The 15,371-nt window shown below is 45.5% G+C and overlaps 1 protein-coding gene across 1 annotated transcript in view; it reads left to right on the forward strand.

The window, feature by feature from the left end:
* RAD18 (RAD18 E3 ubiquitin protein ligase) overlaps positions 1–15,371 on the forward strand; it is a 394,915-nt gene that overhangs the window by 79,308 nt on the left and 300,236 nt on the right.

The following is a 15,371-nucleotide window of genomic DNA, read 5'->3' on the forward strand; positions in this document are numbered from 1 at the left end:
GTAAATATCCCAAATGGACCAAATACTCTCAAAGTCATCTATCATGTTATTTGACATGACCAATAGATGGATCCAAGAAGTGAGGAGAATGGACTGAGAATGGAGATCGTTGAGTGAGGGTGGATGAGCCGACCTCCAGCTACCGGCAATTAAAGGGAACCTGTCACCACTTTTTCAGCCTATAAGCTGCGGCCACGACCACTGGGCTCTTATATACAGCATTCTAATATTCTAACTGCTCGGGGCAGATAAAAGTATTGTAGTGCGCCTGTGCAGGACCTCAATGCCGGCGCGTGTATATGACGTAGACACGTCATGCACCGCAGCTTTAGAATTTATAAGGAAGACCAAGATGGACAAAAGGGGAGGCGCTGGTCCCGGAGAACGGTGACACCCATCCGACTGTTGTGCACTGGAGCGACTTTCTACGTGAGTATTATAAAGTGGTTTTTATTTTCTATCCAGCGGCCTGGGCTCTTATATACAGCATGTTAAAATGCTGTACATAAGAGCCCAATGGTCGTGGCCGCAACTTATAGGCCGAAAAAGTCGTGACAGGTTCCCTTTAAACACCTGGCTGCTGTGGTTATGTTTACCAGTAACCGTTTCACTTTCCTGCCCAACTCAACAGGTGGAATATTTAATAGATAGAACTTAGGATCCAAGGGTATCTGAAGATCAGTTCTGCATTGTGCTATATGGGGACTGCTTAATGTTATATGGGGGTTGCATAGTGCTATATGGGGGTTGCATAATGCCATATGGGGGCTGCATAGTGCAATATGAGGGCTGCATAATGCTACATGGGTCTACATGAAGATCAGTACCCAGAATAGATGTCGGACATCCCCACCTTTAACCCCACATCTCCCAACAGTTATCAGGGATAACCGGATTTAGTTTGTGTTATAACGATGGGGTGTGATACCAATACATGAGTAGCTTGTACTGATTCTCCTTGTAGACCTAGCATGTGGATGTTTTTGAGGCACTATCCCAAATCCGCCTCCACACACATAAGGGAATGGTCTCACACCCAGGAAATCCTCCCATTTACCCATATATGCGTGATTTGGCCGCTTGTCTGGATAGGGGTAACTAGAATACGATATATATCTGAGATAAGGCCCTTAGTAGAAACCCCGGCTCTGCATAATCTTTCAAAAAGTATAGGGGTAGAGACTTCTAGGGAGGAAAAAAGGGAGTGCATCAGGTGTCTAACTTTTAGGTACCGATATTGGGAGTTGTCAGGGACATTAAATCTAGTGGATATGGTAGCGAAGGGGAGAAGAACTTTGGATTGCGAGTCCACTATGTCTGTATAGCAAAAAAGCTTCTCGTCAAACCACACTTTGGCAATGGTACCCCGCATACCATCCGGCATCCTGGAGTTAAAAGAAATGAAATCAGAGGGGAGCGTTCGGAGCTAAGTGGAAACTTTTTTAACACAACAGTCCCAGATCCTCTTGGTGAAAGCTATGGGGCCTGGAGTATGTGATCAGGCTTGCTAGATGAGGTGCCCCAGAGGTAAGAGTTGGGATGTAATGGAGCCAACCATAGCTTCTCTATTTCCATCCGTCTAGAGAAGGCAGAAACATTGGACCACGCAGGGATGTGACGCAGATGAGTTGCCCAGTATTATTTAGTTATATCAGGGACCCCAAAGACCCCCCTCAGTCTGCTGTCAAGCAAAGTCGTTTTCTTAATTCTATGCCTCTTATGGGCCCAGATGAATTGAAGTATAAGGGACCATACAGACCCTTAGGCTATATGTCCACGCTGCGGAAAATGCGCGGATTTTGCCGCGGATTTCTCGCGGAAAGGCCGCGGATTTCCCGAAAATCTGCAGCAGCGGCACTTCCCAGCCATTTCTATGGCATTTTGGAAATGCTGTGCCCATGCTGCGGATTTTTCCGCAGCGCATTTGGTGCGGATTTTGATCCGGAAAAATCTGCAACATGTCAATTATTGTTGCGGATTTTGGCTTTAAAATTGGGGAAAAAAAAAATCCGCACCAAAATCCGCATCAAATCCGCGGCAATTCCGCGGTAAATCCGCACCTTTGAAAAGGTGCGGATTTTGCGGGAAAGCCGCGGATTTTGATGCAGAAAAATCCGCAGCTACATTTTCCCGTGGACACATAGCCTAATACATAACTCTTTGTATGGCACACACACCGGGAGGGTCTCAAATAAGTAAAGTTGCTTCGGTAGTACAGACATTTTGACAGTAGAGATTCGTCCAAACAGAGACAATGGAAGTTTGTTCCCATTCAATAGGAGTCTTTTAAGCTCAGTAAATAATCTAGGATAGTTATGCTGGTATAGGAGTTTATATTTAGATGTTAATTGTATTCCCATGTACAGTTAGGTCCAGAAATATTTGGGCAGTGACACAATTTTCGCGAGTTGGGCTCTGCATGCCACCACATTGGATTTGAAATGAAATCTCGACAACAGAATTCAAGTGCAGATTGTAACGTTTAATTTGAAGGTTTGAACAAAAATATCTGATAGAAATTGTAGGAATTGTCACATTTCTTTACAAACACTCCACATTTTTTAGGAGGTCAAAAGTAATTGGACAAATAAACCAAACCCAAACAAAATATTTTTATTTTCAATATTTTGTTGCAAATCCTTTGGAGGCAATCACTGCCTTAAGTCTGGAACCCATGGACATCACCAAACGCTGGGTTTCCTCCTTCTTAGGCTATGTGCCCACGCTACAGGATTTATCGCGGATTTGACGCGGATTTTGACGCGGATTTAGCGCGGATTTGCCGAAAATCTGCAGCACAGCTACTCCCCAGCCATTTCAATGGCATTTTGGAAATGCTGTGCCCATGCTGCGGATTTTTCCGCTGCGGATTTTGCCGCGGATTTTGATGCGGAACAAACTGCAGCATGTCAATTGTTTGGTGCGGATTTGGTGCGGATTTTCTGTTTTGAATGGGGAAAAAAAAAAAAATAAAATCCGCATCAAAATCCGCGGCAAATCCGCGGTAAATCCGCGGCAAATCCGCGGGTGCGGATTTGCCGCGAAAGTTGCGGATTTTCAGGCAAAAAAAATCCGCAGGGACCTTTTACTGTGGACACATAGCCTTAATGCTTTGCCAGGCCTTTACAGCCGCAGCCTTCAGGTCTTGCTTGTTTGTGGGTCTTTCCGTCTTAAGTCTGGATTTGAGCAAGTGAAATGCATGCTCAATTGGGTTAAGATCTGGTGATTGACTTGGCCATTGCAGAATGTTCCACTTTTTTGCACTCATGAACTCCTGGGTAGCTTTGGCTGTATGCTTGGGGTCATTGTCCATCTGTACTATGAAGCGCCGTCCGATCAACTTTGCGGCATTTGGCTGAATCTGGGCTGAAAGTATATCCCTGTACACTTCAGAATTCATCCGGCTACTCTTGTCTGCTGTTATGTCATCAATAAACACAAGTGACCCAGTGCCATTGAAAGCCATGCATGCCCATGCCATCATGTTGCCTCCACCATGTTTTACAGAGGATGTGGTGTGCCTTGGATCATGTGCCGTTCCCTTTCTTCTCCAAACTTTTTTCTTCCCATCATTCTGGTACAGGTTGATCTTGGTCTCATCTGTCCATAGAATACTTTTCCAGAACTGAGCTGGCTTCATGAGGTGTTTTTCAGCAAATTTAACTCTGGCCTGTCTATTTTTGGAATTGATGAATGGTTTGCATCTAGATGTGAACCCTTTGTATTTACTTTCATGGAGTCTTCTCTTTACTGTTGACTTAGAGACAGATACACCTACTTCACTGAGAGTGTTCTGGACTTCAGTTGATGTTGTGAACGGGTTCTTCTTCACCAAAGAAAGTATGAGGCGATCATCCACCACTGTTGTCATCCATGGACGCCCAGGCCTTTTTGAGTTCCCAAGCTAACCAGTCAATTCCTTTTTTCTCAGAATGTACCCGACTGTTGATTTTGCTACTCCAAGCATGTCTGCTATCTCTCTGATGGATTTTTTCTTTTTTTTCAGCCTCAGGATGTTCTGCTTCACCTCAATTGAGAGTTCCTTAGACCGCATGTTGTCTGGTCACAGCAACAGCTTCCAAATGCAAAACCACACACCTGTAATCAACCCCAGACCTTTTAACTACTTCATTGATTACAGGTTAACGAAGGAGACGCCTTCAGAGTTAATTGCAGCCCTTAGAGTCCCTTGTCCAATTACTTTTGGTCCCTTGAAAAAGAGGAGGCTATGCATTACAGAGCTTTGATTCCTAAACCCTTTCTCCGATTTGGAAGTGAAAACTCTCATATTGCAGCTGGGAGTGTGCACTTTCAGCCCATACTATATATATATAATTGTATTTCTGAACATGTTTTTGTAAACAGCTAAAATAACAGAACTTGTGTCACTGTCCAAATATTTCTGGACCTAACTGTATGTCAAGGCTGTATCTTTCCACTTGTAGTCGTAGTTTTCTCGCCAGGTGGTCACTTGTGTCTGCGGAATGTGAAGGGGCAAAGTCTCCGTTTTAGCTTTGATTGACCTTATATCCTGAGAGCCTTCCAAAATGTATTAGTAAGGTATGTAAGTTCGGAAGGGTGATGTGTGGCTGGGACAATATACAGGACATCATCTGCAAATCGTGATATCTTAAACTCTTTGTCCCTCACCATTACCCTATGTACATTAGGATCAGAACGAATAGCTGCCGCCAGCGGCTCGATGCACATAACAAAGAGAAGGGGAGACACAGGGCACCTCTGACGTGTGCCATTGCATCATATTCTTTTTCTCTGATCTATTATATTATATTGAGTCATGCATTAAATGATGGCGGCACCAGATCCTCATCCTCCTCACCCGTATACCTTTGATGGGCAGATAGATAGTGATGTCACTTTGTATTATTCTGACATCATCAATACATTTTCCAGATCCCCCTTTTAACTTGTTAATCGCCTTGGTGCAGAGCACAGTAATATCTCGCATAGCCAGCCATAGATAATGGCCCCTCCGGTCCTATATAAAGCCGTCTGGCTCTCACGGCTCCAGGATCTAAGCTTTATCTTGGTCAGAATAATTACATCAGATAGGCCTGGTTTATCCTCTCTGAGTCTGCACTTATATATGACAAGACTGCTCAAATAGCGTTTACCTAATGTCTGCCACCACTGGGATCGGCCGTGCTGCTGTGTTACCTCCATCACTTTCTGAATCTGAGGGTTTAGTACGTTGGGTGCATGAGATGAATGCACTTCACCGGCTCATGGGACGCAGATGAATTCACCTTCAATGGAGGGAAAAAAGATTACCGTATTTTTCGGACTATAGAAAACACTTTTTCACCCCAAATTTTGGGGGAAAGTCGGGGGTGCGTCTTATAGTCTGATGGCTGCGGTGCGGTGGTGGTGTAGCGGGTGAAGGCGGGTGCGGTGGTGGTGGAGCGGGTCATCAGAGGCAGGAGCTGGCTGTGGTAGCGCTATCCTGACCACATGGGCTCGATCATTTGATATGCACGCCCATCATCCCGCCCATCATCTCTCAGCCATGAAGCCGGTGCTGACAGTTTGCGGGATGATGGGCGGGGGATGCGCGCATACTAATGAGCCGGCCCGCGTGATCACCACAGGCAACTACAGCCTGGAGTGATCGTGTGTGGCTGTATTCACTGCCCCCCCGTGCACCATCATCAGCGCGGGGGGCAGTGAATAAGTACAGTATACTCACTGTTCCCCTGCAGCATCACGGTGTCCTCCTGTCTGCCGTCTCGCTGATGTGTGTGGAGAGCGGTGAGCACAGCGATGACGTCATCGCTGTACACACGGCTCCACACAGGTCAGCGGCGCAGCTGCTGGTACAGACAGGAAGCGAGCGATGCTGCGTTGAGTGAAGAGAGGTGAGTATACAGCGGGAGTCCTCCAGCTGTTACCGCAAATCCGGCTGCGGCTGAAGTGACCGCGAAATCCGCGTTGACTTCAGTCAGGTGTTGTGTGGTGACAGCTGGAGTCACCGCTGATCCCGGCGGCTCACTTCACTTGTGGCCTGACCCTCATAGAGAGCGGTCATGTTCTATGGCTGCTATCTGTGATTGTCAGATGTAGCAGAGCTGGATGCGTCGTGGGACATTGTGTGGATTACATCGGACCAGGGTGTTTTAAGGGTTAATAAAGTGGTGAAAGAGCGTGGTTTTTTTGTCTTTTATTTCAAATAAAGGATTTTTATGTGTTTGTGTTTACTTTCACTTACAGCTTAGTGATGAGGGAGTGTCTCCTAGACGCCTGCCATCACTAAGCTAGGACTTAGTGGCAGCTATGGGCTGCTGCCATTAACTCTTTATTACCCCGATTGCTACCGCATCAGGGCAATTGGGATGAGCTGGGAAAAGTTCCAGGACTGTCGCATCTAATGGATGCGGCAATTCTGGGCGGCTGCTGGCTGATAGTTTTAGGCTTGGGGGGCTCCCAATAACGTGAGTCTCCCCAGCCTGAGAATACCAGCCCCCAGCTGTGAGACTTTATCTTGGCTGGTTATCAAAATTGGGGGAACTGCACACCGTTTTTTTTTGTTTTTTTTCTTCTTTAAATTACCCCCATACAGTGTCAGCAGCAGATCCTCGCCCCATAACAATGTGTCATGACCACATTTTTTGCTTAAAAATTTTATTTTCCTATTTTCCTCCTCTAAAACCAGGGTGCGTCTTATAGTCCGAAAAATACGGTACTTCTCTGTCCAGATGTCACAGGAAAGCTGAAGCCTATGAGTGGTCATGGAGCAGCGTGCTTTCTGCTGATAAGTCGTCAGCACTCCTCTGACATCCGGACCGCACAGCCATCACTTCCAGAGCTGTCGACCCCCAAGCAGAGGGAAGTACAGTGCTGTTTGTTGTTTTATAAGGACACATAAAATTATACATATATATACATAATTGTGATGCAGTAAAGGGTGATTGATATGCGCTATATTCCTTCTATCATGTGCCTTTTTCACTGGTGAGCAGCAGAGAGGAGGTTAATCCTGGCCTGAGTTTTCTCTGCTAGTTCAGGTTTTTGAGGCAAGCCTGATGTGCACAGGTGCATGATTAGCACAGCATAAACAGACAGCCAGACCTCAGTGTTAGGGTGGTTGGACTGGACATCTGAAGCAATCTGTCTGTGTGAAGTGAAAAGAAACCCAGATCTGAAGGGCCTGGTGTGTCCCGGACTTTGTGTGATGCTGAATGTCGAGCTGGACTTTCTTTCCTGTTGCATTCCTGCTCTGAAGTAGGACCATACCCTTGGGTTTGTTTTGTCAAGTGTGAATAAAACACTGATGTTTTTAGACTGAAAACCTGTGTATGCCGCCTCTTTACAGCGTCCCTGCCATCACCTACCAGAGCTGAATCCCTACAATATATATACAGTTCAGACCAAAAGTTTGGACACACCTTCTCATTCAAAGAGTTTTCTTTTATTTTCATGAAAATGTTCTGAAAATTGTACATTCACATTGAAGGCATCAAAACTATGAATTAACACATGTGGAATGAAATACTTAACAAAAAAGTGTGAAACTACTGAAAATATGTCTTATAATCCAGGTTCTTCAAAGTAGCCACCTTTTGCTTTGATTACTGCTTTGCACACTCTTGGCATTCTCTTGATGAGCTTCAAGAGGTAGTCACCGGAAATGGTCTTCCAACAGTCTTCAAGGAATTCCCAGAGGTGATTAGCACTTGTTGGCCCTTTTGCCTTCACTCTGCGGTCCAGCTCACCCCAAACCATCTCGATTGGGTTCAGGTCTGGTGACTGTGGAGGCCAGGTCATCTGGCGTAGCACCCCATCACTCTCCTTCTTAGTCAAATAACCCTTACGCAGCCTGGAGGTGTGTTTAGGGTCATTGTCTTGTTGAAAAATAAATGATGGTCCAACTAAACGCAAACCGGATGGAATGGCATGCCACTGCAAGATGCTGTGGTAGCCATGCTGGTTCTGTATGCCTTCAATTTTGAATAAATCCCCAACAGTGTCACCAGCAAAGCACCCCCACACCATCACACCTCCTCCATGCTTCACAGTGGGAACCAGCCATATAGAGTCCACCCGTTCAACTTTTCTGTGTCGCACAAAGACACGTTGGTTGGATCCAAAGATCTCAAATTTGTACTCATCAGACCAAGATTTCCACTGGTCTAATGTCCATTCCTTGTGTTCTTTAGCCCAAACAAGTCTCTTCTGCTTGTTGCCTGTCCTTAGCATTGGTTTCCTAGCAGCTATTTTACCATGCCATGAAGGCCTGCTGCACAAAGTCTCCTCTTAACAGTTGTTCTAGAGATGTGTCCGCTGCTAGAACTCTGTGTGGCATTGACCTGGTCTCTAATCTGAGCTGCTGTTAACCTGCGATTTCTGAGGCTGGTGACTCGGATAAACTTATCCTCCGCAGCAGAGGTGACTCTTGGTCTTCCTTTCCTGGGGCAGTTCTCATGTGAACCAGTTTCTCTATAGCGTTTGATGGTTTTTGCCACTGCACTTGGGGACACTTTCAAAGTTTTCCCAATTTTTCGGACTGACTGACCTTAATTTCTTAAAGTAATGATGGCCACTTGTTTTTCTTTACTTGGCTGCTTTTTTCTTGCCATAATACACATTTTAACAGTCTATTCAGTAGGACTATCAGCCGTGTATCTACCAGACTTCTGCACAACACAACTGATGTTGCCAACCCCATTTATAAGGCAAAAAATCCCATTCCACATGTGTTAATTCATAGTTTTGATGTGAATCTACAACTTTCAGAGTCATGAAAATAAAGAAAACTCTTTGAATGAGAAGGTGTGTCCAAACTTTTGGTCTGTACTATATTACGCCAGACACAACCCCTTTTAAACGAGATGAAGCATATAGCTATGCTATGCCATACGATTGTGTTCAATGCGGACCCACCTCTAGGCCTTCCATTGATCCTGACAATTCGGCAGATGCTGCACTGGTTTAGCATTGTGTCCCTCAACTAAGAATTCGATGAGTAGCAGCACCCCGGAGGAGTGGACAGATCTTTACTTTCTCCCATTCATTGTAATACAGTCGTGTAGGGAATGCTTAGACGGGCATACACCCTAAAACCCCTTCTACGTAAGCCGAATGATTAATAGGTATGTTCCTTCCTGATCATTGGCTCGTGCAAACACATCAGCAGGTCAACAAGCAAAATTCTCGTTCATGGTTGAGATTGCTTTGTTTAGGCTACCATAAAAATCCTCAGTATCGGCAGCACTATGGCTGGAGTATCGGCAGAAATCAGTACTTCTAACTCATGTTTAAAGGGGTTGTTTGGTCATATAATACTGATGACCTAACCTTAGATGCATCGGATCGTTGGGGGTCCTACTTCCACCACCACGTCAATTAGCTCCAGCAGAGATCAGATGTAAAACCACAGGTCACTGCTGGGTACTATGGATCAACTTTGTAAATGTTATCCTGCTGCACCCGGTAATGACCGCTGCATATTGTAGATCTATAACAGAAGTCCATGAAGTAGCAAACCACGGCATACACCATCCAAACTCCAGAAAGTGCTTTATTCCATCTAATGTGCTGGTAAAATAGCGGGAAGAAGAGAGCCGGGTGCAGGCCCCCCCAAGGACAACGGCCGTTTCGCACCTGGACCATTTCCATTGGACCCGTAGAAGCACATAAGATGCGAAACGGCTGTCGTCATTGGGGGGGCCTGCACCCGGCTCTCTTCTTCCCGCTATTTTACCTGCACGTTATATGGAATAAAGCACTTTCTGGAGTTTGGATCGTGTATGCCGTGGTTTTCTACTTCATGGACTTATGTTCTGGATATCTCCTCTCCTTGTCCATGTGCACCCATTACCATTTCTTCTAAAAGGAGGACTAAGGCTGTTCCAAGGTATTCGGTGTAAGGTATTGCACGGTTCAGTGCGGAACCGCTCCTCTTTATTACATATTGTAGATCTATCCAGTGTTTATATCCAGGCGCTGCTGGATCATATAACAGCCGATCTGGGTGATGGATCCTTGGAATGGGTCATCAATCGAAAATACTCGGCGAACCCCTCTAAACCAGCGCTTCAGCCCAGCAATACTCAGGATTAATAGTGAAGGTTGTGAAGGTACGTGCTGGTCATGCCTCGGTAATTATGATGCATTTCTGAGGCTTACAGACATGGCAGTGCCATTACTTGCCACAGTGCCAGCTTTGTTGCTGCCCTATAAATCATGCATTGCACTTTAGGGCGAGCATCGGTGGCACGTCTGCCCATCGCGGGCCAGCTCCCGGTGGAGGAGACGTTACGGCTCAGTGGCACGTCTGCCCATCGCGGGCCAGCTCCCGGTGGAGGAGACGTTACGGCTCAGTGGCACGTCTGCCCATCGCGGGCCAGCTCCCGGTGGAGGAGACGTTACGGCTCAGTGACACGTCTGCCCATCGCGGGCCAGCTCCTGGTGGAGGAGACGTTACGGCTCAGTGACACGTCTGCCCATCGCGGGCCAGCTCCCGGTGGAGGAGACGTTGCGGCTCAGTCTTTCTTGATTGTATTTTCCGGAACATCTGCAGGAACCTCCTCCAGAATAATGAGACTGAGCAATCCGAGCTTCAGACCCTTCTGTTTCTCATCATCCAAACTTTTTTTATTGTCTTTTAATTTTGGCTCTACTTTTTTGTTTGTTAATCTTCCCGGTATTGTACGAGTCGGTCTGTACGGCCGTCGTCTCGGCTTCAGGCGCAGATAAACCGTTTATTTTGATTGCATTTTGTTTGGAGGTTAAGCATCTGTACATTTACACAGCGAATTATGCAGATTGCCGTATAATCCAATTTGTTTCCTCTCTGCAAACAAATGAAATCTTCCTCCTGGATCCGGGATTGAGCCGGTGGATCAGATTGATGAGGTCTAACGAGACGGGAAGCTTCTGCCAGTCTCTGAGCTCCAGACACCACGGGGTGTTGTTTCTTTTTTTTTTTTTTTTTCTGCTGCCGCAAGTCGCCTGTTTTGCCTCCGACGCCTGAAAGAAAGTTTTTGCTAATGTGTCCTAGTGGAAAATGTCATTTCTATTGGTGTAATAGATGCAATTCTCTCCTGAAATTCTCTGTGCTGCTGAGTGACCCTGCCCCATCTACTTTGTAGCTTTCACTTTAACCTTTGCACACTAATCTGAAATACTCTGTGCTGCTGGCCCATCTGGCTCCATCTACTGTGTAACTCAATCCGTAGCCTTTTATATGATCTTCACATCTTAGTTTCTCTGTGCTGCTGTGATGATCATTCGCTTCCTTGGTAAACAGCTATGGTATACTATATGTACATAGGTGTGTGACTTGTGTGCGTGCACATGAAGATACCACAATGGCCGACCCTATATGTTTATACACGTGAAATCACAGTTAGCCATTGGGAACACGGTTATTCTCATTGCTTTTTATAGATTAAGAATAAAGGCATAAGAAGATGGTCAGTGAGCGCTGAGGGTTCATTAATTACATGGTATGGGCAATATCTGGACGTAATGTTTCTTAAAAGCACCACTTAAAGGCACTCTGTCACCAGATTTTTACTCCCCATCTAAGAGAAGCATAATGTAGAGACAGAGACCCTGATTCCAGTGATGTCACTTACTGAGCTGTTTCCTGATAAAATCAATATTTTCCATGCTACAGATACAGCAGTTACACAGAGCTCATGAGTATGTTGGACTACCTGCAGCACGCCAAGTAGTCCTGTAATGATAATCTCCTGCCGATTAACCAGTTATTTTATCAAAAATACATTAAGCAGCCCAGTAAGTGACACATCACTGGAATCAGGGTCTCTGTCGCTACATAATGCTGCTCTCAGATTAGTTGGCAAAAATCCTGGTGACAGATTCCCTTTAAGGAGGCATCGCTGTCTGTCCTGTAAAGGGACTACTCGTAAAGCTTCAAAAAACAATAGTAACCAGTAGGTGGAAAAACTGGAGGGCGGCCAGTGAATATTACCTGCATAAGTCCACAAACCACGAGCAAACAGCAGAAGACAAAAGTTGGAGGTGATGAGTTGGGCTTCGCAGTTTACATGTAATAATACGTATAAGGCCCCTTTGTTACCTTTTTGTCCATTTTTGTTTTTTCCTTTTGTCATCGATATGTCATTGTGGATTATCGCGGTAATAATGCTGATCCTGTAAACTGCTATGAGGGGCTGCTGATAAGTCTTTGGCTTTGTGATCTTTTTTTGTTTCTATGGTAACGAATGTTCCATCACATGAAAGCCTTATGTGTCGAATATATGTTTTCAAAAGTTTGTGTTTGTTGCTTATGGCAACAGTGTTCTACGCACGCGGGAAAACAAAATGTTGGAATCTAATGCAATATTCACAGCAACTGAGAGCAGAGGAGGGATAAAATTCTTGTTTCTGCAAGGAAAGTCCGCAAAGGATATTCATGGCGATATGTCGCAGACATTGGGGGATCAATGCCATTCATATTCCACAGTTAAGAACTGAGTTGCCAAATTTAAAACGGGCCAATGATTAGTAACGTCCTGGACGACCTTGAGTGGTTGTTGTTCCAGAGATCATCGATGCTGTGCACAACCTCATACTGGAGAATCCACCAATTTCAGCTAAACCAATAGCAGACATCATGGGGATTTCCCGGGAACGTGTTTGTGTCATTATCCATGAACATTTGGACACGAGGAAGCTTCTGCAAAGTGGGTCCCCAAATGCTTGACAATAAATCAGAGAAGCATGCGAGTGAAAACTTCCCAGTCCATTTGTCAGGGTTTCTGGACTGATAAGAACTTCCTGGATGGACTGGTCACTATGGATGAGACCTGGATTTATTTGTATGACCCTGAAAACAATGAGCAGTCAATAGAGTGGAGGCACAGTGGCTCTCCTTGTCCAAAGAAGTTCAGGGTGCAAAAATCAGCCACTAAGGTGATGGTGTTTGTGTTCTGGGATAAGGAGGGTGTGCTGCTAGTGGACTACCTTCAAAAGGGTTCCACCATCAATGCAAGGTATTACATTGATCTTTTGGACCAACTGAAGGCAGCTCTGAAGGCTAAAAGGCGTGGAAGCTGTCCAAAGGAATCTTGTTCCTGCAAGACAACGCCTCCGCTCACACTGCACAAGCGACCACTGCAAAACTCACAGAGCTTCCAGCTGGTGAACACCCACCTTATTCACCAGATCTAGCTCTCTCTGACTATCATCTGTTTCCAAACCTGAAGAAACACCTCAAGGGTACCAAATGTTTACACCATTTTGGATGCCATGGCTCCTACGGATGCCTGGTTTCAGGCACAACCAAAATCCTACTTTTGCTAGGCTTACAGAACTTGGAATACCGATGTAAGAAGTGTGATGACATCAGTGGAGAGTATGTGGAATAAATGTAAAGTTTCATCATCCTATCTCGTTTCTTTCTGGGTAAAGCCAAAGACTTATCAGCAGCCCCTCGTATTACCTTGCACCTGACGCAGCAGATGCCAGACTTCATGGATCACAAGCCAGAGATATAATTAATTCTGTAATAATTATGAAAACTTCACTTTGCAGATTTGAAGTAGTATTTTACTCTTGCAGCCATTGCTTGCCTTTTCACGGATGCTCAACCTCCAGCCCGGCCATATCTCATAGGATTGTAGGACGTATTATAATCCACTCTAATGGCCTCTTACTGCAGTGAAGTATATCACTACGAGTGACGGGCGAGTGATTAGGATTTATGGTCAGCGGCGGCAGCTCCATTGTGGGATTCATACATTGTCTATCATACAAAAGATACTGAAGGAAGCGGCACAGAGGAAGGTAATAGTTGGCCTTAGATCTTATGGCCCATAATAGATTCTATTAACGGGTTCTTGCAGCTCACAGCTTAGTGCTTATAAATGGCTGAGCAGAGAGAGGCTGCTTCTGTATGGACAAGTCCAATATGAATTATATTTGACTGATCGTCTTCAGTTACTTCTGCGATCAGTGACTCCAGCCTGGCTGCATTGCTTATTCAAGTTAGGCAGTCTGAAGTCATCTATTAGTTATTAAAGGTCAACAACAATGCATTGTTACTTTGCCATGCTTTTCACTGCAGCTCTGCTTCCTCATTTGGCAGCTGTGTACATGGCAGATCATCAATGCACACAGAGGAGATGTAAAGTATTGGAAACCACTGACCACAGTGGCTCAGTGGTTACCACTTTGCTATATATAGGGCAGCATGGTGGCTCAGTGGTTAGCACTGTACTATGTAATATCTAATATATAAAGCTGAATGTGTGGATGTGTTGTGTGTGTGTGTGTGTGTGTGTGTGTGTGTGTGTATATGTCCAGGATTGGCATCTGCACCGTCACAGCTGCAGCCACAAAATTTTGCACACTCACACTTCTGGACCCCAAGAGCGTCATAGGCTATGTTTTGAGGGGAAACTTTAACCCCATTTTTTACAGTTATTCACCAAAAAACCTGCCTCCATTAAAGCGAATGGAGCTGGGAGCCACAGTGCAGCCAGAACTTCAGAAGAATGCGCAGCCACGCCCTTATATGGAATGTTGGCGTGTCACAATGCAGCCAGGTAAAGAGACAGACACAGACAGGGAAAGAGGCAGACATAGACAGGGTAAGAGATAGACATAGACAGGGTAAGAGACAAACACAGACAAAGAAACACAGACAGGGAAAGAGACAGACGGGGAAAGAGACAGACGGGGAAAGAGACAGACGGGGAAAGAGACAGACGGGGAAAGAGACAGACGGGGAAAGAGACAGACGGGGAAAGAGACAGACGGGGAAAGAGACAGACGGGGAAAGAGACAGACGGGGAAAGAGACAGACGGACAGACTGGGAAAGAGACAGATAGACAGACGGGGAAAGAGATATACAGAGGGGAAGACAGACAGAGAATGGGAGAGAAACAGAGAGACAGTTACTATCCCGGGCAGCGCCGGGTGCTATGTTGTGAGGCGAAATTTTAACCCCGCGCGTTCCAATTTACCAATCAATTTTGCCCCTATCTACATAATGGGGAAAAAGGGAAACGAAAAGTGTTGGGGGCAAATTGACAGCGGCCAGATGTGAACAAGGGGGACTTAAAGAATGAGAGCGATGGCGCCAAAGAGTATATACCGTACAGTTGCTAAGGTGGGGCCCCGACATGGGATACTCGCCACACTCGGGGATATGAACACACACACAAAATGCACCACACACTACCACGCACTTGAACACATATACCACCCTCAGCACACATCTCACCACACATACACCAACCTCGCCACATAATCGCCCTAAACACACACAAGTCTGGTATTATCCTTCACAAATAAAAATCTGATTAATAAGCAGCCAAACTACAAGAACAACAAATGTACCATATAGGAAATACGGCAGCTGTCAGTCACATGACCTGTC

The sequence above is a fragment of the Anomaloglossus baeobatrachus genome, chromosome 8 (genome assembly GCF_048569485.1).
Source record: "Anomaloglossus baeobatrachus isolate aAnoBae1 chromosome 8, aAnoBae1.hap1, whole genome shotgun sequence".
Lineage (NCBI taxonomy): Eukaryota > Metazoa > Chordata > Amphibia > Anura > Aromobatidae > Anomaloglossus > Anomaloglossus baeobatrachus.